Genomic DNA, 26,034 nt, shown 5'->3' with positions numbered 1-26,034 from the left:
ATAACATGTCCCACATTTCTGTCTGAGACCTCAGCATGGCCTTTACTGTCCATATTTTTATGAACATTCTGTTCATAGTGGCTTAGGTTTTCTCTAAGAAGACCGAGGCTTTCTCTATAACTTTCTTCTTTCTTTCTAAGTCTGCACAGTATTCACCATTAATTATCCATTCATGACAATGTAGGTTTGTTTCTAACATTTCAAAACTCATCTGGCCTTTGCCCATTACCTAGTTCCAAAGCCACCTCCACATTTTAAGGGTTTTTGTTTGTTTTTATAACAATACTCCCACTTTTTGGTACCAATTTCTGTGATAGTTATGGCCCTCTGTAACCACAGTACCAAGATTTGAGAATGCCTGTCTTGACTTATTTGTTTGTTCTAGAAAATTCTTAAATACAATGATACATAAGATATACTTGTAAATTATCAAGTAACTTTACCGTTTGCTTCAGGACGTTTCTAACTTCTGGACAATTTTTGTCTCACCTGGGTGAAGAGTTTGCTTATGCAACAAGAGCTTACTTAGGAGAAACTTGTATCAGAACTATTGTTTTTCTTTGTCTACCAATTGTAGACTATTGCTAATTAACTTGCCAATCAGTTCTTCACCTTGAAAGATTTGCCTGTTTGAGCCAGGACCTCAAAATCATGTATCCATGTGTATGTATGTATCGATCTGTCTGTCTATCTATACATCTATTCATCTACCTATCTCTATCTATATCTATCTATCTACTTATCATCTTCTCTTCTGACATTCCCCTTTTGAGAGCTACTAAGACTCTTATTAAAGTTATTTTGTCCCTTGTAGTAGGTTTATTCAAATTAATTTTTCTTGATCTGCAAGTTATTCTAATGGTCTTAGACTTCTTGTAATAGAATTTCTGAGGCAAATATATTGGTTAGACTCCACTGTAAAATTCCCCTGAAAAATTAAAACAGAAAAGACAGGCAAAATTTTGGGAGAAAGGGCCTTCATTGCCAGGAAATCTATCTGGCTATTTCCTTATTCCACCAATTACCATCATAACAAACCATTAATTCTGACACATTCCCATGTATTAAGAATATTCATATCTCATTGCTACAGGTGAGGAACTTGGGACTGAGGCTAATTGACTTGCTCAAGGTCACTTCATGAACCAGTAGCCTACCTGAGATACAGCCCAAGTCTCTTGACTCTCAGCCCAGGCTCTGTGCACCAGATGTGCTCTGCCATCATTCTGCCATCAGTAAGGTACTGACCTCATTTACTTCTTAGTTGGCAGAAGTCTACCCTGTGTGCTATTGTCATTTCTGTAGTTCATACCTGAATTATTTTCCTGCTTGACCACCTTTTCAATGTTACAGTATTTTCAGAGTATGGAAAACATACTATAAAATAATCTTTTTAAAAAATGACATTAGATATGTAGGTATGAGAATTCTTAAAATATACTGAGTTTTACAATGTATAGCTTTTTAATAACTGAAAAAATTCAGATAGGCATCCAAATTGAGACTTACAGGTAAGATCTCTGTAGCTATTCATACACTTACCCTTCAGAAGGAAAATGGGCAAACTAATGTTGCTTTGTAGCACCTAGAATAGCTAATAAATCACACATTGTACTGTAAATACATTGTCTTTTATGTAAACATGCTTGATTTAGGCAAAACACCTTTCACTTACAATTCTCTATCACCTCTGTCTTGGCAGTGTGTCTCTGAAGATGTCATAAATTGAAATGGCTTGTCTTTCAATGGATTTCGGTTTTTTTTGTTTTGTTTTGTTTATATCTCCTTTCTTCATTCATTAGAATCATATTTGCTAGGAAGCTACCTTCATGATTTGTTTCTTTGTAAGTCATGTTTGATCAAATGGACTGTTATTACCAAGGACTTCATCATTCCTACTCACCTCAGAAAGTATGAAGAGGTAATGAATCTCATTTAAAGAAGTTTCAGGGAAGTTCCTGTCGTGGCTTAGTTGAAAGATAGCTTACTAGTATCCATGAGGACACAGGTTTGATCCCTGGCCTCGCTCAGTGGGTTAAGGATCTGGCATTGCCGTGAGCTGTGGTGCAAGTGACAGATGTGGCTCGAATCGTGTGTTGCTGTGGCTGTGGTGTAGGCTGGCAGCTACAGCTCTGATTTGACCCCTATCCTGGGAACTTTGATATGCTGCAAGCGTGGCCATAAAAGGCAAAAAAAAAAAGAAAAAGAAAAATTAAAAAAAAAATTTCAGAAGCTTTGTGAGGGATGGTTAGAAAGAGCTTTCAGGGAGCCAGAAGTGAGTTTATTCATCTAAAAAGAGAATTTTCTAAGAATCCTGAGTAATTGCTCCCGGCTAAAACAAGCACTTGGTGGCCTTTTTAGCTAGGACTTAACAATGACATGATCCTAAGACTTTTTGCAGAATTCCTAGAGACTCAAAAGCTTGATCCCTAGTATTTTTTTTTTTGTTGTTGTTGTTAATTAAATCTTTATTTCTCTTTAAGAGAAAAGCATCTGTTTATTAATATTCCCAAAGAGGTTTTTTTTTTAATTCACCACTGTGCTGCTTTATAATTTCCCATAATTTTTCCATAGTTTTTTCTTTGTTTTTTTTTTAATTTTTTAATAAAGTGTAGTTGATTTACAATGTTCCTTCAATTTCTGAGAACAGCAAAGTAACCCATCCACCCATCCGCACCCATTCTTTTTTTTTTTTTTTCGTAACCCAAGAGACCGAACAGACTTGATCCCTAGTATTTTAAAGGGGAACACCAATTTTTCTCCTTCAGCGCTGTGTGAAAAGCTTTTGTTTTGAAGAGCTTTTACTGCTTATTTAGGGAAGATAGATAAAATTCTTGAACTGCATATATGTGAATCAGATAATCTCTGGATGAAGGAATTTGGATGGCAGCCACAGGAATATGGAATAGGAAAGAATTGGTCTTAAAAAAAGATCCACAGGAAGGATAGCAATTTTAGGCACCAAGTAAGAAAAAGTAAACAAAGCTAGGCACCTGTGTGTCTTGAAGGGATTTAAAGATGATGAAGAAACAGTTCCTGCCTGGATCTAGCTCAGTGCAGAATATATTTATATAAACATGACACCATAAGAACAGCTAAGTATGGAAATAGGATTCAGCCAAGCTGAGGACTTTTTTGTGTGTGTTTGTCTTTTTTTTTTTTTTTTTTTTTTTTTTAGGGCCACACCCACAGCATATGGAAATTCCCAGGCTTGGGTCAAATTGGAGCTATAGCTGCTGGCCTTTGCCACAGCTACAGCAATGTGGTATCTGAGCTGCGTCTGTGACCTAAACCACAGCTCATTGCAATGCTGGATCCTTAACCCACTGAGCAAGGCCAGGGATCAAACCTGCATCCTCACGGATACTAGTTGGGTTTGTAACCCACTGAGTCATAGTGGGAATTCCCACTGAGAACTTTTTAGGAAGAAATAATGTCTGAGCGCACATATACATATATATATGTTTTTGTTTTTGTTTTTGTTTTTTGGCCACACCTGCGGTATGTAAAAGTTTCTGGGCCAGGGGCTGAATCTGAGCCACAGCTACAACCTACACCACAGCTTTCAGTGACATCAGATCCTTTAACCTACTGCGTGGGCTGGGGACTGAACCTGTGCTTCTGCAGTGACCTGAACCTCTGCAGTTAGATTCTAAATCCACAGCACCACAGCAGGAATGCCTGAGAATATTTTTTTAAAAACTCAGCTCTGATATTTAAAATATGTATTAGTTTGCTAGGACTGCCATAACAAAATACTACAGACTAGGTGGCTTAAATAACAGATGTTAATTTTGGCACAGTTCTGGAGACTAGAAGTCCAGGATCAAGGTGTCAGCAGGGCTGATTTTCTTCTGAGGCCTTTTTCCTTGACTTGCAGATGGCCACCTACTTGCTGTGTCCTCCCATGGTCTTTATATTTCCTCATTTTATAAAAAGACACTAGTCAGATTAGATTAGGGTCCACTCATTGGACCTCATTTAATCCTAATTACCTCTTTAAAGTGCCTATCTCAAAATACAGTCACATCTGAGGTACTGGGGTTAGGGTATCAACATGTGAATTTGGGGGGGAGCACAATTTAATAATAAAATAAAATGTTACAGATTTCTGAAAGGTAGCATTGACTTTTCCTTTCCATCGTATTTATTTTTTATTTTCTCCTTCTTAATTGAGAAGCAGTGTAGCATACTAAGAGCATGAGCTTTGTAGCCAGCCTACTTGAATTTCAGTCTTTGCTACTTACTAGATGTATAAACAAAGGAAGGTTACTTGATTTCTCTGTATCTCAGTTTTCTTGCACGTGAAATGGAGATGTTAATAACTACCTCATTGGGTTGCTGTGAAGTTTAAATGGATGAATACATATAACATACTTAGTGGTGTCTGGCACATAATAAACACTAAATAAGTGTAAAGTATGAGGATAGTAATAATTTCTGGGCATAAAATTGTACAATATGATACTTATATGTACCAGTGCTCATAAATAAAGATTCGTATTCTTTGGAGCTGTATCTCATTTTTCATCGCATGTCATAATCAGAAAGAAAGATGTATAAGTTTAAGGTGATTTATCCCAGCTACAATTTCTGTCACTTACTATTCACATATTCACAGACAGCATACATCTGTCTGATCATCTGCGTTTCTAAAATAATTCCAGTGAAACTTCAGACACCTAATATTGTTAATAATAAAAACTCCATGTGTCTTTTTCATTTATGAGGGTGATAATTCCATACTTTGGTTTGCTGTGCTAAATTCACCCTTAATCTAGGCTTTGCTGTATTTCTGGTGTATGTGTTAGCCCTTTTATTTATTTTATTTTTAAATCTTTTTACAACCCGTAATGTATTTATTAGTAGATTCAACAGACATAAATTATTCTGAGAACTTGCTATAAACATCTCTGAATACTTAGTCTTTTTTAAAATTGAAGTATGGTTGATTTACAGTGTCATGTTATTTTCAGGTGTATAGCACAGTGATTCAGTTGTATATATGTATATTTATATATATTCTCTTTCACATTCTTTGCCCTTGTATATTTCCCAGTGCTATACAGTAGCTTCTTGTTGGTTATCTATTTTATATATAGTAGTGTGTATATGTTAATCTCAACCTCCTAATTTATCCCTATTGGTAACCATAAATTTATTTTCTATGTCTGTGAGTCTCCTTCTATTTTGCAAATAAGTTTATTTGTATTTTTTTTTAAAGATTCTATAATGTGATATCATGTGATATTTGTCTTTGACTTATTTCACTTAGTATGATAATCTCTAGGTCTGTCCATGTTGTTGCAAATGAAATTATTTCATTTTTTTTATGTGTACACACACACACACACTCACACACACACACACACATCACATCTTCCTTGTCCTTTCATCTGTCAATGGACATTTAAGTATTTAGGTTGCTTCCATGTCTTGACTATTGTAAATAGTGCTGCAGTGAACACTGGGGTGCATGTATCTTTCCAAATTATAGTTTTCTCTGGATATATGCCCAGGAATGATATTCCAGGATCATATATTAATTCTTTTAGTTTTTTTAAGGAACATTCATACTGTTCTACATAGTGACAGTACTAATTTACATTCTCATCAACAGTATATAGGAAGGTTCCCTTTTCTCCACACTCTCTCCATTATTTATTATTTTTAGACTTTTTGATGATGGTCATTCTGACTAGAGTGAAGTGATTCCTCATTGTTATTTTGATTTTCATTTCCCTAACAATTAGTGATGTTGAACATCTTTTCATGTGCCTGTTGGTCATCTGTATGTCTTCTTTGGAGAAATGTCTGTTTAGATCTTCTGTCCATTTTTTGACTCGGTTGCTTGTTTTTTTTTTTTTTTTGATAAGCAAATAGAAAAAAATTTTTAATGATGAACTTATCCAAGTGATGTCTCTATAGCAATAGCACTCTTTTGGGTTTTTTGTTTGTTTGGTTTTTGGTGTTTTGTTTTGTTTTGTTTTGTTTTTTTTGGCTGCCTCACAGCACTTAGGGTTCCTGGGCCAGGAATCAGATCTGAGACATAGTTGCAACCTATGCCACAGCTGTGGCAATGCTGGATCCTTAACCTGCTGTGCCAGGCCAGAGATGGAGCCTGCATTCCAGTGTTCCAGAGATGCTGCCAATCTGTCGTGCCACAGCAGGAATGCAGCATTTTATTCTTTTTATTAACACTTATGCAGCATTTTCTCTTTGCTTGGCTCTGCTCTAAGCACTTTCCATATATTAAATTATTTCGTCCTCACCTTAGCTCTATAAGTGAATGGTATTATTCCCTTTATGGAAGAGGAAACTGAAGTACAAAGCAATTGCCCTTCACAGAGTAAGTAGTGGAGCCATCATCAGGCCTAGGTAATCATGGTTGGATTTTCATTCTGGGCAATCTTTCCTTTTTTGGCTTAAAGCATACTACTCATTTCCCATCTTTCTGGCCACTTCTTAATATCCTTCATTAGATATTAGATCTTCTTCTTTAGATAGGATGGCTGTTGAATACTGGAGTTTCCCAGGGCTCTATTCTTGGAATGCTTGCATTTTCCCTTTGAACTTATTTTTTTTTATTCTTTTTTAAACTCATTTCTAGCGCTCATCTATAATCTAAGTAAAAATGGATGCTACATTTGTATCTCCAGAAGCACCTTTTTCTCCAGTTGAATACACATTTCTAACCAGCTACTAGGCTACTCCAACTGGGTGCTGAGCATACCTATCACTGAGCTCTCCCTTTACCTCACTCTCCCCAAACTCCTCTTTAGTCCCAATATCTAAGCCTAGTAATGGATTCTGGTCTTCCCCATTTCACATGTACAATATGAAACCAATTTCTTCTGATTCTAGCCTCACATGACTCTTTTCTTGCCACTAATGTCTAATATCATACTTTAGGATCTGTAAGTAGGTGTTATTTTTCTCTTGTCTTATAACTCACTAGTGATTTTCAGTTGCAAAAAGTTACTGTTTGAGTATTTTGCAGTTAGATTATACTAGCATTCTCCGCAGTTTGAAAGTTTTAACCATTTCATTACTGTTATTTCCCTCTTATCCCCTGCCTGAGACAGGATTTTATTTCTTGAGCTAGCATTCTTCCTTCTATTTGCTAAGAAAGAATCCACTTCCTATTTTATCTCAGTAATATTCTCCTACAGAAACAAGATACTTTCAGGATCAAGCCTTTTTTCAGAGTTTTAAAAAATAAATGTGTTATTTTTGTTTGTTTCCTCTCTTAGCAGTTACCATGCACAACTAGAATGCAAAGATATAAACATGTTTTAAGAAACACCTGGCATGTTTTTCTTTGGTCTTGTTCCTTGATCTACAAAATCTCTTTGTGAATGATATTAATTACATTATATATTATCTCTCACTTGGACTTTTGCAACAACCTTTAAATCTGTGTGTTTAATTTATCCTCTATTTATTAATCTTCCTAAAAATGGAAAAAAAGATATATTGGCCACTGGATAAAGTGAAAATTCCTTCAGGATGGCTTGCAGGTCTTGGACAGGTTAGCTGGATATGACTTCTCCAGCCTCAGCTCCCTTTCCACCCTCATCCTCTAAATTTAAGTTGCAGTAACTCTGGTCTCTATGACTTTACACAAGCTTTTCTCCCTTATTCTAATGCCATTTGCTCCTTCATATCTAAAAAGTCATACATTCCATCAAGAGCTAACCCTGACATGACTTGTGGATGCTCTTTCCCAGTTTTTCTAACCACCTATGGGTTGTGTTAGGAGGACAACCCTGCCCTGCTTGTGTTAAAGGCCAGGACTCTTATGTCTAATTTTCATCTGACTCCTGGCTGCCAACACTTTTCTTACAATTGTTTAACTCCCAAACTTTTGTTTCTAAAAATTGATTTAAATTCTTTTACTTTATTCTTAGCACTAATTTTTAAATAGAATTCCACTTCTGACTTTTTCCCCACACAAGGCAGTCATCCCACAAGATGAAGCCTCGATCCCAGCTCAGTCAACTTTCAGGAAACTCCTATAAATCCGATGGCCCTTGAAAGGAGGGATCATGCAGAATGTTAAAAAATCTTTCCATTTTTCTTAGACATAATTGGTCTCTTGGAACTTCCCTGGTCATCCTCTATTCAGACCTCTGTTACTGTATTTCTCTATTACAGTTATGGCTGCTATAATATTTCAGACCACATTCTCAGGTGTGAAGAGGATAACTTGGCATTTTGCAATCCACTTCTATTGGATCTTCTATTGGATGCTGTCAGCGTTGCTTCCAGAGGCCCTCATATCCCTTTTACCACCTCTGTTCTCATCCTGATGTCAGTGTGTCATTTCCCCAGCCTGCTCCTGTGATGTTTCTGCAGAGGGCTGCCTTCAGCCTGCTGCAGCTGCTTCTCCTGAAGCCCAGAGGGCTGGAGGAGCCTGAGAATTATATCCCTCCAGGGGGGCTTTTTGCCAGTGACTGGAGGGTGAGGGAGCCCACCCAAGGGACATGAGCACTCTCCACCCTGAGGTGTAGATTGTAGCCATTTCTGTGGGACTTTGCCCGAACACTTACTTCACTTCTTCTATGCTGTTTCCCCTTCTCTCTTTGGTTTCTCTCAGGAATATTTCCCCAGTAATTTACTTGCACAGGACCCCCTTTCTCAGAATCTACTTCTGGTTATTTTGACCTCAGATACCACTTCATCTCCCTTTTAAGTCTGTTTTATTTGATCACAGAAAAAAATATCTAAATCAATTCTGAATAAACTTTGTCACTTCAGATTTAATCTCAACCAATTTAGAATTTTTGTTATCAAATCTCTTCTCTCTTCTCCACAACTTCTGGTCGAGTGCACATGGTGGTGGTGATGATGTTTCTACAGGGTCATAAGGGATTGTGTCCATCTGGGCTCAGTTGTCAGAATCTGTCAGAGTGACATGTTATCTTGTTGCTCAATTGTGTTTCCATGTTTGTTCTCATTACAACAGTTGCAATGCCTAGGTCCCTGCCCTTTTTGTTTATTTATTTATTTTTTAATTCCCACACTTAGAGTGGAGACACTGACTCTTGAGTGAAAATAAATATAATACCTTTGTAAGCTCAACATTATCATCCTAGCTTTATAGATAATGTAAATGAGGATCATAGATGTTAAATACTTGAGGCAAATTAAGATAGTTGATTAATAGTAGAACCAGAGTGTTGGTCTTCTGACTCAATATAAATTCATCCACACTTGCCTTCCTCATCACCAAGTTCTCATGGTTGTTCTCTATCACCAAGTTCTCATGGTTCTCTATACTTGGGGCTCAAGGGAAGGTCTTGCTTTTCTGGTGGCTGAGATCACCCTAAGCAAGACCTTCCCTTAAGCCCCAGGCAAGTTGTGGAAAAGAGATTCAATAACAGACATCTTCCTGCAGACCTGTCAGAGAAGAGTCATTCTAAAGCCTTCGTCAATACTGGGAATAAAAACCAGAATATCCTTCCTAGGCTTGCTCCTTAAAAAGGAATATTAATTAATACCTTTCCTTCCTCCTTAGAGAAACTCTCCACTGTTTGAAACTTTCATTGGAAACCTACCTGTGATAAGATGAGGTATCAGTTTTAATATTAATTTTATTTGTTTGGTAAGCCTTCTATGAGGGAGAGGAAGAGGGAAAGTATTGGGTCTTCAAGGAAAGTTTGTGTTTGTAGCTTGCATCAGAAAGAGGACCAGATAATAACAGAAACATCCCTTGGTGCAATGGAAGAAATGTACTCCAAGAGCATTTGAAATAAGGACAGTGCTGTTGAATGATTGCTATTAGAGTGAGCAAGAAGTCTTAGCAATGTACTCTCTTTTAATCCCATCAGTTCTCACTCTTAGGAGTTAAAGACCCTGGATCAGGCTGTATCTTGTAGGATCTAAAAGGCATCTCTGATATCTTCAGAGAAGCAGAGATGGTATGACCTCTTGTTCCTATGCATGTGTGCAGGCCTTCAGGCCCTCCTGTTGTAGCATCATGCCTGTGCTGAGCTGTATGACTACAGGAGCTACGTGGAACAATACTGCTCACATATTCTGCCTGGCAGGAGGGAGGAACAGCACAGTTTGAAAGATGTGAGTTAGTTAATATGCTATACTTTGCCTCTCAGGCACTTGGGGGCACATCTTTTGTTATTCTGCTTATTTCTCCTGACAAGGGCATGATTTAGCAGTTTGTTAGGGAACAACATTACCATTTAGTGGAAGAGCACTTTCTGTTTTAAGACTTTTAACTTGAATTAATGTCATGTAGAGTATATTTGTTTTAACCTATTGACTCTTAGCACTTAAACACCTTAGGCAAGATGCATCTGTATGTACAGAACCTAAAATCATTTGCAATTTGGTAATATGTCTCATTGTAGCATTTTTGAATGCCATTATGAATTAAATACAGTAATATCATCTTATATTCTATTTTGAGATCTTAAAGTTGACATTTACTTTTTGCAAATAAATTCCATGCAAAAATTGGCATAGTATTCTCTCCAGCTTGTACATTTATGGTATTTTAATCTTTTCACTTAAAACTCTGAATAGTAATTTGGGGACTTTTTTTTTTTTTTTATTCCTAGGGATATATTGGGAATGAAGAGATGTCTATATTAGGAAGTATATTAAAAAGCTAAATAATATTTGGTACATTAAGGACTGCCTTCAAATAAAATTTCAAGCTTAATATAATTTGACCTCAGCTAAAACTTCCTACTGGTTGTGGCCCCTCCCTCTAGTGTCCACTGTCATCAGGATAACCTTTTACCTTCTCTCTCTTGCATACATCTTCTCCTGTGCTTCCAGGAGCATGGGTCTCTTCTGCCTCACCAAAAGCCATGATGACTCCTTCCTGCTGGAGTCCAGGGGGAGGTGATAGCAAGGATGTCCCTGGTTCCTCCTTAACGGTAACAGCTCCTGAATGATCCTCAACCCCATGCTCCTGCTTCAGAATCTCAGTAACTTCTGACTATGATGGCTTCCTCTAGATAATCACTTGAACTCACTTCTTTCAAGTCTGCTTAGATGTCATCCCCCCTCAGGAAGATCTTCCCTTATTGCCCTATATTTATTGAATTAATGAATGAATACATGCTATGAAATGAGAAATACAAGGTGTCGAGGAGAATTGATGTCTTTAGAAAGCAACCTTAAATTAATTGTTTCATCATCCTCCACAATGGTTGATTTTATTTTCAACTCTTACATGCACTAAACGTTGCTTTTTTTTATCATTTATTTATATATATATTTTTTTCTACTGTACCGCATGGTGACCCAGTTACACATACATGTATACGTTCTTTTTTCTCACATTACGTGTTCCATCATAAGTGACTAGACAGAGTTCCCAGTGCTACACAGCAGGATCCCATTGCTAATCCATCCCGAAGGCAACAGTCTGCATCTATTTACCCCAAGTTCCCAGTCCATCCCACTCTTTCCCCTTCCCCCCTGGCAACCACAAGTCTATTCTCCAAGTCCATGATTTTCTTTTCTGTGGAAAGGTTCCTTTGTGCTGTACATTAGATTCCAGATATAAGTGGTATCATATGGTATTTGTCTTTCTCTTTCTGACTTAGTTCACTCAGGATGAGAGTCTCTAGTTCCATCCATGTTTCTGCAAATGGCATTACTTTGTTCTTTTTTATGGCTGAGTAGTATTTGATTGTGTATATACCACATCTTCCTAATCCAGTCATCTATCAGTGGACATTTGGGTTGATTCTGTGTCTTGGCTATTGTGGATAATGCTGCAATGAGCATGCGGGTGCATGTGTCTTTTTTAAGTAGAGTTTTGTCCAGATATATGCCCAGGAGTGGGATTGCTGGGTCATGTGGTAGTTCTTTGTATGGTTTTCTAAGATACCTCCATGTTGTTCTCCTTAGTGGCTGTACCAGCTTACATTCCCACCAACAGTGCAAGAGGGTTCCCTTTTCTCCATACCCCCTCCAGCATTTGTTATTTGTGGACTTATTAATGACGGCCATTCTGACTGGTGTGAGGTGGTATCTCACGTTGCTTTTAATTATACACATACACAAACATATACACCCTTGTGCATGTACAGGTGTTTAACTACTGACAAGCAAATTAATATATTAAAATTATACCCAGTTTAGAAGAAGGAATTGCATCACAAAACCTTAGCTTAACGTTTTTTCAAAGTTATTTCTATATGCAAACATTACATTTCTTATCTTATTATTTTTTTTTTTACAAATGCAAAAGTTCATTTAATCTTGAAATCCTCTAGGTGAACTCAGCTATATACTCAAAGCCATAGTTCTGGTCAATATGTTTATGTATATTCAGTCTCAATCTGTAACAAAATTTAGCCACCACTGGCAGATAAAAGTCTACATTTTTAAAGTATAGTAAGGATTTTCCGTAGGATAAAGAAGGTTTTGCCCTCTAAACTTTTGGAAAAAGCTTAACAATATTTTTGAGGTAGAATAGTGACTTTACACTTAAGGCAATGATGTGAAGACAGTAGAGGAAGCTGTGTAAAAGCAGAATGTGGTGGATGTAGAGTATAGTGCCTTTTTTCTGTGCCTGCTTTTCCACCTGTCATTGGTGAAGCCAGACCTTGCTCCCAGCCAAGGTAAGAATCTGGCTAAACTCTGAATTAACTCTTTACTCCTGCCATTGCCATAAACAGAGAATTCTTTTGGATTCAAATGCAGTAATTTCCTTTAGAAGGGAGGAGCATGAAGTCAGAAACATGAGCTTGGACTTGTCAGGAGCCAAGATACCACATCAATCAGGAGCACTCTGTGCTTGGATCAGGGGCCCAGAGGCCACTAACAGAGGAGAGTGGGAGGGAAGTTAGCTAGTTATACAGCTTGCCTTTTTTTGCCAAAGATTTTTTGCATTTCACAAAGTTTTCACAAGGATTTCTCTTTAAATTTCACAGTTATTCTACTGGGCAGATATTCTTAACCCTACTTATAGAAAAGAAAATAGAAGCCTTAAGAGATGAAATAACTTGCTAATGTTTCACAGTTAATGAATCACAAAGGCAGGATTTGAACTCAGTTCTATAAGGCTCAACATCCATGATTTCTGTGCTATACCATATCATCTAGAAAATAAAAAAGGTGACACAAACTTTGATGACACCATTACAATTTTATTTCGTTATTACTTGCCCAACACTGTATATATACACCTTTATCAGGCCGAGTGTATGGATTAATAATGGAATGTAATATAAACTAAGATATATTTTTTTATTTGATAAGGGCAGCCCTACCCTCTGAGGTTTTCAACTCTGAAGGTCATTGGAAAAGGAATGTGCACATTTCATGAGAGCCTCAAGTGCTTTTTGGGAGAGAAAACATTTCAAATCTTCAAACCAGCCTTCAGCACTGAAATGGATGTGCGAGTGTAATTACTACAGTTAAAACAAGAAGGACCAAACATGAAGTACAGGAGTAAATCCTAGAGGGGTAACCCATGGAGCATTTTAGGACATCTTTGTGTGACTTGGAGGTTCAGAGTTATATCTAGCTGAATATAAAAGAAACATGACCTAAAATATACCCACAAGATGGTTAAGTGGAATATAGTTACAAATGTGCCATCACCTAGAATGACCTGTGGGTTTCCTTTTCCACTTTAACATGTTATAGTTTTCCTTGAGAATGTTTCCTCTCTACTCTCAAGGGACATTGTAAAGTCCTTTATTCCTAAATTCAGTGTGTTGTAGCAGTGCACCCAAGTCCTTGGGGGCACATCTTCACCCTTTAGGTGCCTCCCACATAACTGGGACTGGCCAGGACTGGCAGTGCCATCAGAGTGGCATGGTGAGATGATTGTTCCTGCTAGCATGGTACTTCTTTTGCAGAATCACATGAAATTTTGGATGATTCTAACTTAGGACACAGAATGAGTTCAGGGTTCTGGCTACTGATAGCTGAACTCCAATGATTGGCATTGTGCTGTGTATATGTGCTCATGTGTCAGCTCTTCCCTAACTGTGTTCCAGTTGCAGTGCTACCTCTGATCCATAGTACTGGAGGGTTCTGGTGTTGGCACCATGCCCCTCATGTGTTCTCCTAGCTGGTGGGGGTATGTGGAGGAAGGGGTGATCAACATCAAAAGAGAGTAGGTTTTAAGAATGCAATGAAGATGGATTTAAAAGTTTAGTATAGATTGAAAGTTTGTGTCCTTCCAAAATTCATATGTTAAAATCTCATTCCCAGTGTGATGGTGTTTAGAAGTGGGGCCTTTCGGAAGTGATTAGGTCCTGAGAGTGGAACTCGCATGAATAGGATTAGTGTCCTTATAAAAGAGACCCCAGAGGGCTCCCTAGCTACTTCCACCATGTAAGGATGGACTGAGAAAAAGGCAGTCTATGAATTAGGAGGTAGGCTCTCACAGGCACCAAAAGAGCCCTTATGTTGGCCCTCCCAGCCTCCAAAATGTGAGAAATAAATTTCTTTTTGCTCATAAACTACTCAGTCTTTGGTATTCTATTATATCAGCCCAAATAGAGTAAGACAGTGTTCAAGAGAAGAGATAGTTTGAAGAACTATTATCCTTTGTTTATGTTATAAAATTTTAAATGGTACATTTAACAATCAGAAAGTGAATTATCATTCACATTTTTCTCAACACTCTGAATAAGATCTGCATTTGGGATCCTTATCAATGAAACACAGTAACAAACTTTGAAACAGTCATTGGAAGACAATATTCTTGGGTGGCACAGTGAGTGATGAATATGAATCGTCATATAAATAATGATGTAACCAGCATTAAATAAATAGTATTAGGGAACTAGAGAGTCAAGATCCATCATGTCTCAATACATAAAGTTTCAAAGAGTCATGACATTGTAAATAATATCAGCATTGCTACAATATTATCTTAGCAAGGGATGTGAAATTAGCCAGAAATAGAGCATTTGATGCTAAAGAACACAAAGATGGTTTCTGGACCTGAATAGAAAGAGATGGTAGCTGGACACTATCAAGAATCTAGGAGAAGCAAACTATTCAATTTAGAATGCATAAGCAATGAGGTCCTACTGTTTGGCACAGGGAACTATATCCAGTCTTGGGATAAACTGTGATGTAAGATAATATAAGAAAAGGAATGTAGGAGTTATGGCTCAGTGGTAATGAACCCGACTAGGGTCCATGAGGACTCAGTTTCGATCTCTGGCCTCACTCAGTGGGTTAAGGATCCCATGTTGCCATGAGCTGTGGCGTGGTCATAGACGAGGCTGGATCCTGCCTTGCTGTGGCTGTGGTGTAGGCCGGCAGCTACAGCTCTGATTCGACCCCTAGCCTGGGAACTTCCATATGCCACAGGTGCGGCCCTAAAAAAGACAAAAACAAAGAAAAAGAAAAGAGAAAAGGGATGTATATATCTACACACACACACACAAAGAATGTATATATATTTATACACACATACGTGTGTGTGTATATATATATAAAATGTATGGCTGGGTCTCTGCTGTACAGCAGAAGTTGGCACAATAATGAAAATCAACTATACTTTAATAATAAATATATTTTAAAAAATCTATTGTCCATGCACTGAATGGACAATAAAACATGTATTTCTTTTCTACCCACTTTTCTGAGTCTTTATTTAGACAACTAACTATACCTAGCATGGGTTTGTGACATTTTAAAGTCAAACTATTTATATTGCATATAAAAAGATTTCTCCCAGGTCTGGCATAACCTAGAGATTCCTTGATGCTAGCAAAGAAAACTAAAGGCATCAGAGGATGTCTCCATTATAAAGAACCTGAATGTATCCATCAAGTTATGAGGCAAATGCTTTTGGAGAAAATTATTATGTGTATCTAATTGGCAGGCTCAGGAAGTAGTCTGAAAAAATGGGAAAACCCCCAAAATATTAATTAGGGGAAAGGTAAATAGGCAACCTTTTTTGCCAGTGAAAAAAAAAGTATAACATCAATGTGAACATTAGATACCTCTGAGTGCCAAGCTTTAATAACAGGGAGGGGCACAGTATAATAATAGGCCCAGCTCTTGATTACTTTTCCTAATGAGAGTGAAGCACAGCATGGAAAAGTGACAACTTGAGATAATTCAAAATGTAACATTAGCTTTGGGTTTCAATCTCTTCTATAACCAGTCTTCATAAAACCTGCTAATGAGTAGTAAATTGGACTGATTTGAGTTTTACTTCAATTTGTTTCTTGTGCAAATCTTTAGAGAAAGGGTGTAAGACACTGGGATGTCATGGATAGCACATTAGAGCAGAAGTCAAGCAACCTGAGTAAGAGTCTGCACTCTGCAGTTAACAATCTGTGTGGCCCTGGGCAAGGAAGGCAAGGAAATTAGCCATTCGTGAACGTCTGTCAGGTGCCATGCATTGTGCTACATCCAAAGGAGACAGGTAAATAAGACTGGTGCTGTGTCCGTGAGCCACTCACAGTCTAGTGGTGGAGACTGATATGTAAAAAGATAACTGGAGTATTTTATGATGTCTTTTATAGAGTTATGAACATTGTACTGTGGGAATTCAGAATATTGTATGACTAACAATGAGAAAATCGATAGGGGTGCATGCTAGTCAGTGCTGTCCAACGGTAAATGATGCAAATAGTAATTAAAATAATTATAGCATTCTAGGAAGTACATTGAAAAGAGGAAAAAGAAACAGGTGATATTAACTTTAATAATAGTTTTATTTAATTTTACATACCCAAAATATTATTTCAATATGTAATAAAGTTAATAAATAAGATGGTTTATATATTTTTTTTATCTAAGTCTTTGAAATTCAGCATGTATTTCACACAGCACAGATCAATTCCAATTAGCTACATTTCAAGTGTTTAGTGGCCACACATGGCTTGTGGCTACTATCTTGAACAATGTAAGATTAGTCTGCATTTATGTCCAAAAAGATTTAAACCATATGTGTGCCTGTCAATGAGGGATTCTTAGCTTAACATAAAGATATGTAAAAAGGCCTAAGGGCTTTGATTCTCCTATAGCAATAGTTCTAATATATGGGTTCATAAACTGATACTGGACTAGGAGCGTAAGAATCCTGTAGGAAGCTTGCAAAAAACAGATTCCTCGAACTTTGAGTTTTGAATCATTGGGTCTGAGTGGAGCTTAGGATCTGTATTTTATAAAAGGCCTCTGATTATTCCTAAATGTATCCTAGGTTGAGGACTATTGGCAGATTGGCTCAAAAGGTAATTTGATTTTAGGTAGCATTAGCAGAAAAATAGTTCTCTGTGTGAAAAAACCATGAGTTAAGTGTTTCTGAGGAACTACCTCCCTTCTCTTCTTGAACTGACGTGGTGTCTAGAACCAGTCCTGCCTTCCCATCAGCTCTTCCACTTGCTCAGTCAAGAGTTGATGGTGTCTCTGCAGTAGGCTTCAGGAAGGTGTGCTGATTTCATTTTCCCCTTTGCTTCACACTTTTTTGTTTGATATCTTTCAAATGAGTTGTCCCAAACCTGGTTATGAAATCATTCTAGGTAACACTAAAAAAACTTTCATGAATTCCTCTCAGATTTATCTCAGCAGGAGCTTAGTGAGTGGGGCTTCAAACTATCACAAACTCCCCAGGAAGTATTTGGTGTGTGGAGAGGAAGTTGGGATGCAGTACCTACAGAATCAGTGGGAATGTATTGCTAGGGTTAGTACTTTCATTGCCGGATTTCAGATCTGTTTTGCCACCATATATAGCATAATTGAATGGCCTTGGGCAGTCCTTGTTTGACATTTGGCTCTGTTGCTTACTAACCGTGTGATTTTTGTTAGGTTGTTTACTATATCTGAGCCTGTTTGCTTATCGGTAAAATGGAAATAATTAATAAGGCTTTTGTTACTCCAGGGCTCATTTCTTGGTCCCCTTTATGTTCAGTCACCCTGTGATCTCATTTGGTCCTATGGTTTTTAAATAGCCTCTAAGCTGATGACTCTCTAATTACTACCTTTAACCTGCCCTTTTTGTCTAACCTGAACCAACTGTGTCCACATACTTTAAGCAGTATCTTCACTTGAATACCATATCTAACATGCCTAAAACATCACCTCATAATCACCTTCTAAAATCAGTTTCAACTATAATCTAATTCATCTCGGTAAAAGGAAAATTTCCAGTTATACAGGTCAAAAACCTTGGACTCATCCTTGATTTTTCTCCTTCTCCCACTTCGCATTAGCAAATCTTGTCAGCACTGCTTTTAAAATATATTCGGAATTTGATAATTTCTCACCAACTCTGCAACTACAACCCTGATTATATCTTGCCTAAATCATTTTAATTATTTATAAACTATATTCCTTGGTTCTGCTTTTTCTCTTCTCCTATTGTGTGTTCTCAATAGAGTAGTCAGAGAGACCCTTCAAGACATAAATCAAAAGTCACATTACTGCTCTACTCCAAAGGAAATGGTTTCCCTTTTCCCTTCCCAGAGTAGAACCCAAAGTACTTAAAATTGCCTACAAAGCAGACTTTTGGATCTGAAACTCTGCTTCTCTCCAGTCTCAAACTTTTCCTCAGTTCTCCTTTTCTTTTGCTTCATGCATTTCTTGTAATTCCTTTAACACAACAAAACAATCTTGCCTCTAGATCTCTCCTCATGGAATATTCTGCCCGCAGTGTTTTACTTTCTCACTTTCTTGAGGTTCTGCTCAAACGTCATCTTCTATGTAAGGCCTTCCCTGACTTTATTTAAATAACTTATCCACCTTCATTACTTGATATTTTTAAAATACATTTAACTTTTGATAATTGTCTGTCTCTTTTTACTAGAATGTAACCTGCCCAATAGCCAGGATTTCAGTCTGTTTTGTTGATTCATATCCTCAGCAACAAAGACAGTAAATATCATATACTAGCTATACAACAAATATTTGCTGGATGATGTAAATACATGTTAATACCAAGTACATAGTAAGCACTCATGCAAATCAGAGTTAAAGAGTCCCCTGCCCTTTAACAGGGACGACTTTATGCAGAAATTTAGCATTTTAGGGTTGTTTGTTTTGTTTTGTTTTTGTCAAGCACACCAGAGATTAAAAAAGCATAATTAGGAACTTGATTAAATTTGTGAGACTGTCATGAGAAACAGAATATTAGTCCAGCGAACATTTTGAGAGAGTTTCTTTGGCTGAGACAATGGGTCCCTGTCCTATAACTTGCTAATTTGTAGATTTGTACTTTCATTCTTATTTCTTCTTCTGTCTAGTGGGTATCTACAGAATTTGCTACCTGGTTTTCCATTCCTAGGGATTTTTCCAACCACTGTCCACATGGTTGTAGCAGGAATTACTCTGTTAATAAAGTGTGCCCATATTCCCTTGAAGTGTGGTTGAGCAATCAGTAAGCATTTATACCATAACCAGTGAGTTTCTTTTGATAGAATTTGGACTTGAAACTGAGACATGATCCAGTATCTCCATGAGTGCATGTAGTGGGTTGAATTATGCCCCTTCAACTATATATTCAAGTCCTAACCCCTCAGAACCCTGGGAATGTGACCTTATTTGGAAATAGGTCTTTGAAGATATAACTAAGATATGATGAGGTCTGAGAAGTGAAGGAAACTATACAAGAGAAAAGAATGATACTGTTATGCTGAGAGAAGCCAAAGAGTAAATTCTAAGGGCATTTGAAGTTTCTGGTTCCAGTTTCCCTTGAGTCCAAACTGAGCTCCAATAAAATTTCCGCATTAGCTTACAATAACTTTTCAAATCATTTTTAGTTGATTTCTATTGTTTGCAACTACAATAATCCTAATCAATACATTTCTATACCAGAAGGACTTCTTTCATGGATCACCTTTCCTTCAGGACTTCAAATATTTAGAAATGTAACCCTTCCCTCACTGTTTCAGTTAGCAGTAGTTTAAATCAAGCATCTCTCTTTATCTCAAGGAAAACCACTGAGTGCCTTTGGATTGGAAGTGACTCACAGAAATGAAAACAAAATAATCATCACTAGAGAAATGTTCCTTGTTCCATGACTTCTTTAGGGACTATTATATTAGGGCAGAGATTTCTGAACTCCATTTCTGAGAACCTGTTGCATGTAAAGTACTGTTCTGGGTGCTGGAGGAATGCAGGGGTGAATGAGGCATTGTTCTTTTCTTCAAAGTGTTTAGAGATAGCAAAGGAAGAAACCTGGAAACAATACCTTAAAAACTAGGATGAAATGAAGCAAATATTATGACAGCAGTGTAGCCAGTGGGTTCAGAAGAGAGTGTGATTATTTCTACCTGGGGCTATCAGTGACGCCTTGAAGGATGAGATGAATGTTGACACATGGGGAGAGCTGATACTCCACTCTTAAAAAAATGAAGTTAGATATTCCTGTTAAATACCCTCACAACTTCCTGTGTATGTCCCTGTTCAGTGTGTGTTTACCACCATACCGCAAACTCTAAGAGCAGTGATCACATTTGTCATGGTCAATGTTAAATCTTCAGAGCTTACCATTATGCCTAGTACCTAGCAGTTGTCAAAATATGCTTTTTGCATGAATGAATGAACTGGGTAAGAAGGTTATGCTACATAGAGAATGGAGTAAGAGGGCAGTTCTCTATTTGAGTGATTTTAAGGACCTCAATAGGAAGAGCTCATGTAGTTTTACTCTAGCCTTTTTACATTAATGTGACTAGATACACCTCACGTTTTTTTCTTTCTGTTTCAACTAGCAAACTCTCTCTATTGCTCTGTTCAGGTTACTGAAAAAAGAATTTGGCTGATTTGTCCATCTTTTCCAATTTGACCTTAAACATCACTGGCCAGTTATACACTGGCCACCCTTGAGTCATGTGTCTACCAATAGGTCAATCATCCATAGCTGGAAAGAGGTTCTGTACCAATTTGCATTCCCACCAACAGTGTATAAGGAATTCTCTTTTCTCCGCATTCTCACCAACGCTTGTTATCTCTTGTTTTTTTTTTAAATGTTATTTTTTTCTATAATGTTTAAAGGTTACACCCCATTTACAGTTATTACAAAATATTTGTGTATTCCTTGTGTTGTACAATACTTGCAGCCTGTCTTACACCCAACAGTTTGTATCTCACTCGTCCTCATCACTATATTGCCCCTCCCAACCTTCCCTCTGGTAACTACTGGTTTATTCTCTGTATCTGTGAGTCTGCTTCTTTCTTGTTATATTCACTAGTTTGTCGTATTTGTTAGATTCCACATATAAATGATATTATACGGTATTTGTCTTTCTTTGTTTGACTTATTTCACTTAGTATAATGCCCTCCAAGTCCATCCATGTTGCTGCAAATGGCAGTTTCATTCTTCTTTATGACTTAATAATATCCCATTATATATATGTACATGTGTACGTACATACACACACACACATACACATACACATACCACATCTTTATCCATTCATCTGTTGGTAGACATTTAGGTCGCTTCTGTATCTTGCAATTTCAAATAATGCTGCTGTGAACATAGAGTGCATGTATCTTTTCAAATTGATGTTTTTGTTTTATATATATAATGTCATTTAAACTTCTGAACAAAATTTTTAGTTTTGAAATAATAAAACTCTAATGGCAGAGTAATAGTTGAATGTGAATGATATTCTGGGGAAAAGTTTTCTACTTTTTGCTATTTTATGTCTTGCCCCATAAATATTTGTTTAAAAAGCTATTGAAGTGAAGACATTGTCTATTTGTTGGCTGAAAAGTGTTTCTCATGTCTCTTCAAAGGTGTTGGGATGAATGCTAACATTTTATTTTTTTCTTTTTATGGCCACATTGTGGCATATGGAAATTCCCAGGCTAGGGGTTGAAAAGGAGCTGTAGCTGCTGACTTACACCACAAGCCACAGCACTGCCAGATCTGAACTGCATCTGTGACCTATGCCACAGCTTGTGGCAATGCTGGATCCTTGACACATTAAGCAAGGTCAGGGATTAAACCCACATCCCCATGGATACTAGTCAGGTTCCTAACCCACTGAGCTACAATGGGAGCTAAATGCTAATATTTCATTCATACAATAATGTTGATTCACATGAGGCTTGGCAGTACTCAGCATCTAAGAGTCCCTAGCGCTAAATAACAGATTAATGTTACATTGACCTGACCTATCCTTTATGACATTTAGAAATTTCCTCTTCTTCTTTTGGCTCTGTGTTGACTGTGTTCCTAAGAGATGGATGTGTTCTGACCATTAGAATGAAGAGCAAGTGAGAGAAGGTGGACAGTTGTGAAGAGGACTTCTCCTTTCTTCTTTGGCTCATCCACCGTAGATGTTTTCGCAGGAGTATAAGCTCCTCCTTCCCTACCTAATGTCATTCACTTGTCTGCCTTTATTTATTTATTTATTTATTTATTTATTTATTGCTTTTTTAGGGTCTTACCCACAGCATATGGAAGTTCCCAGCCTACAGGTCTAATCAGAGCTGCAGCTCCTGGCCTATATCACAGACATAGCAACACAGGCTCTGAACCACATCTACAACCTATACCACAGCTCATAGCAGTGCCGGATCCTTAACCCATTGAATGAGTCCAGGGATCGAACCCATGTCCTCATGGATCCTAGTTGGATTCATTACCACTGAGCCACAAAGGGAACTCCCTGCCCTTCACTTTTAGATCTTTCCCACTGAATTTTTAATCCAATTCTGACTGAGTATTCAAATATTAAGAACCTTAGTTGTGCAGGGAGGTTTGATTTGAGAATATATAAGAGTTTGAACTCTAGAGCCTCTAATAACTTCAAATTAGGGTACTGGGAAAGAGAAGTATGAATATGAGTGTGGTCAATTTCAGCTCTCCACAAAGAAGGGATCTTATTAGTTTCTGAGGAATTACTAGATTCACCCCTTAGCTCTATATTTCTGAATAGGGGTACAAGTTGTTTGAGACTTTCAAGAAATTAAGTCATTCTTTATGTTCTGTTTAAGTTTAAATTACACCATTCTTTCTGGTACTATGTAGGCAAGAGTTTTATTTAATAACCAAAGTCAAATTAACCATCTCAGTCACTTTTGAGAGAAAATATTTTTCTCAGGTAATGCGCATATCATTTGAAAACACTCTTTACATGTTCTTCCTCTTCAGTCCAATGATTCTTTGACTATAGACTTTTAGTTTTAAGATCCTTTGAAAAGAAAAAAAAATGAATACTATGATATAGAAGAAGTATTGCCAGACAGGATTGGTAGAAAAAAAAAAATGAGCCTTTCAGTTCTCAGAAAAGGAGAGAGATAGATGGAAGATCAGAGGAAACAGATCAGACATTAGTCATTTCTATCTATGTGCTCCACCCAGGTCATCCTTGAAAGATGGATGCAAACTATATAAACACAAAATATAGAATTTGTGGTGGAAGTTAAAATAGGAACTTGTCCTTCATTGCTACTTTGGGTTTCTGGGAAGGTATTACCTAATAGAATTGCCAGTATCACCTTCGGTGTGTTTATGTGTCCTGAGCTGAAGAGAATGATGGTGTGATACATTTATGTAGAGAGAAGCCTGGATACAAGACATCTCGGTTGGCTCCTGTGTGCTATAGAAAGGATACAGAATCTCCTTTTATAATTATAGGAGATGACGCAGAGAGAGCTAAGAGTAGAAAGCCAGAAAGCCCACTTTGGATAGGGGTGATATGGAGAATGTAGCTGAGATTTTAAATAATTTATAGTATGAATGAAGCCAGGATGAGCCTAATCATCAAAGTGGATAAGGAGATCACCAGTCATCATAAGAAATTAACCAGGTTTCACCACCATGAATATGAACAGCATATATCAGAGGGAAGTAAATAATTATAAAGAGCAAAGTACACTTTTAAGGAAGCCAACAAGGTTCTAGAGAAAGGGACAAGGGACAACTCTTTGATTTTGTGATTCTTCCCTCTGCCATTAGCACACTTAAGATAATATTTAGGAACCTTCATACTGTTCTCCATAGTGGCTGTACCAGTTTACATTCCCAACAACAGTGTATGAGGGTTCTCTTTTCTCCACACCCTCTTCAGCATTTATTGTTTGTAGACTTTTTGATGATGACCATCTGACGGGTATGAGGGGATATCTCACTGTAGTTTTGATTTGTATTTCGCTAATAATTAGGAATGTTGAGCATCTTTTCATGTGCCATCTGTCTATCTTCTTTGGAGAAATGACTATTTAAATCATCTGCTCATTTTTTGATTTTTTTTTTATATTGAGCTTCATGTGTTGTTTGCATATTTTGGAGATTAATTTCTTGTTGGTTGCTTTGTCAAATATTTTCTCCCATTCTGTGGATTGTCTTTTTGGTTTTTCTTTTCTTTATGGTTCCCTTTGCTGTGCAGAAGCTTTTAAGTTTAATTAGGTCCCATTAGTTTATTTTTGTTTTTATTTTCGCTACTCTAGTAGGAGGTGGATCCAAAAAGATATTTCTGTGATATGTGTCAGAGAGTGTTCTGCTGATGTTCACAAAATGAATGGACCTAGAGATTATCATATTAAGTGAAGTAAGCCAGGCAGAGAAAGACAAATATCATCTGATATCACTTATGTGGAATCTAATAAAAAATGATAGAAAAGTACTTGTTTGTAGGACAGAAACAGACTCAAAGATTTTGAGGTCAAACCTAGGGTTACCAAAGAGAAACTGTGGGGTGGGGGATAAATTGGGAGGATAGGGTTGGCATGTGCACACTGCTATGTATAGGGTAGGTAACCAACAAGGACCTATTGAATGGCACATATATATATGATTCACTTTACTGTAAACCTAAAGCTAATACAACATTGTAAATCAACTATACTCCAATAAATTTTTTTTTAAAAGTTAGTATTTATCTCCAGAGGCTATGTTCACTTAGAGAAATAGACATGGGAGAAAACTTGAAAGACTCTGCAAGTACTGCAAGAGATTATGTTAATATGATTTTTTTAAGTACACAAGACGGAGTTACTTGACTTGGTAAGCTTAAATTTTCCACTCTCCAGTAAAATGGGGGAGTTGAGAGCAAGATATGACCAGACATAGAAAATAAAGAGCCCATATCTTTCATGCAACTGAGTTTGTAATATGTTAAATTATTGGCTCCTACAGTGCAATTAAACAGAAAGTGTGTAATACATGACATGTGACAGAGTGTCTTTTCTTGAAGAGTCCCTTCTCCATTGAATTCCACAGTGTTATCTCTGGGTCTTCATATTTGTGCTTTGATTATATGATTTGGGGGAATAGCCCTAATTGTGTAGTTATAAATTTGAGCCTTTATTTGCAAGGCTCAGTTTTTACAGTTTTTGTCAGTTGTTAAATTCACAAATGTTACCAGCTTGAACACTTATTAGAACTAAAATGGGAGGGAGTCTGTGGTTAGTGGCGGGAAAAGCCTTGAATAGGAACTCATGCAGGGCAAAGATCATAGAACTGTAAATGTGCTATGTGAGCTAGGGAGCAGCTGTTCTATATCTGGGTCAGTTTATTTGTTGCAGAACAGAAGAATCTTATTTCCTTGCACCAGCTTTTCTGCCATGCAATTGGCCAGGTGAATGCTGTATCAAAATACCATGAGTTCAAGCCGTCCTGAGGTATGATAAAGATGGTGTATTTTCATAGTATTGGCTCTGAAAAATTAGCCATAGTAAGCTGGTCATCTTTTTTTATCCTTTTTGTTACCATTCCCTGTTTGTGATATTTTTAACTGAGAATATAGCCATATGTTTTATTCTTGTGTAATCTCTGTAGAATGCAAAGTGAATTCCTGATACTACCTATTTTAGAAATAGAACTCAAAGGATTTGTGTGTAAAAAATATTAAATAAATAAATAGAGATCAGATTAACATTCATTGAACACCTATTTGTGTCCAGTATTATTTCAGATGTGATGGTTGCAAACATAAATAAGCCGTGGCCCCTGCCTTTGAGGACTTCACACAGTAGTGGAATCTGACTTTGGTTCTCTATACAATTAGTTGAAAATATTAATGATAATGAAAACAATAACCATTATTTAGTTAGCACCCCCTTGTTAGACAGTACTATGTGTTTTGCTTATGTTGCTGTCAATTCTTTGGATAACAGTTCAG

The 26,034-nt window shown here is 37.1% G+C and overlaps 2 long non-coding RNA genes across 4 annotated transcripts in view; one reads left to right on the top strand and one right to left on the bottom strand.

The window, feature by feature from the left end:
* LOC106507647 overlaps positions 1-26,034 on the top strand; it is a 226,416-nt gene that overhangs the window by 72,918 nt on the left and 127,464 nt on the right. The window contains exon 3 of one of the 3 annotated variants that reach the window (XR_002345144.1): positions 1,094-1,998. The exons of the other annotated variants lie outside the window; for them this stretch is intronic. This is a non-coding gene — a long non-coding RNA (uncharacterized LOC106507647). Of the gene's footprint in view, positions 1-1,093; positions 1,999-26,034 lie in introns of those variants that run through there. 3 annotated transcript variants of the gene reach the window in all.
* The window catches only part of LOC106507648, a 157,617-nt gene that overhangs the window by 60,041 nt on the left and 71,542 nt on the right, over positions 1-26,034 (bottom strand). The window lies entirely within an intron of this gene.

The sequence above is a fragment of the Sus scrofa genome, chromosome 6 (genome assembly GCF_000003025.6).
Source record: "Sus scrofa isolate TJ Tabasco breed Duroc chromosome 6, Sscrofa11.1, whole genome shotgun sequence".
Classification (NCBI taxonomy): domain Eukaryota; kingdom Metazoa; phylum Chordata; class Mammalia; order Artiodactyla; family Suidae; genus Sus; species Sus scrofa.
Note: the sequence above shows the minus strand (reverse complement) of the source record. Positions and strands in the feature narration are given on the sequence as shown.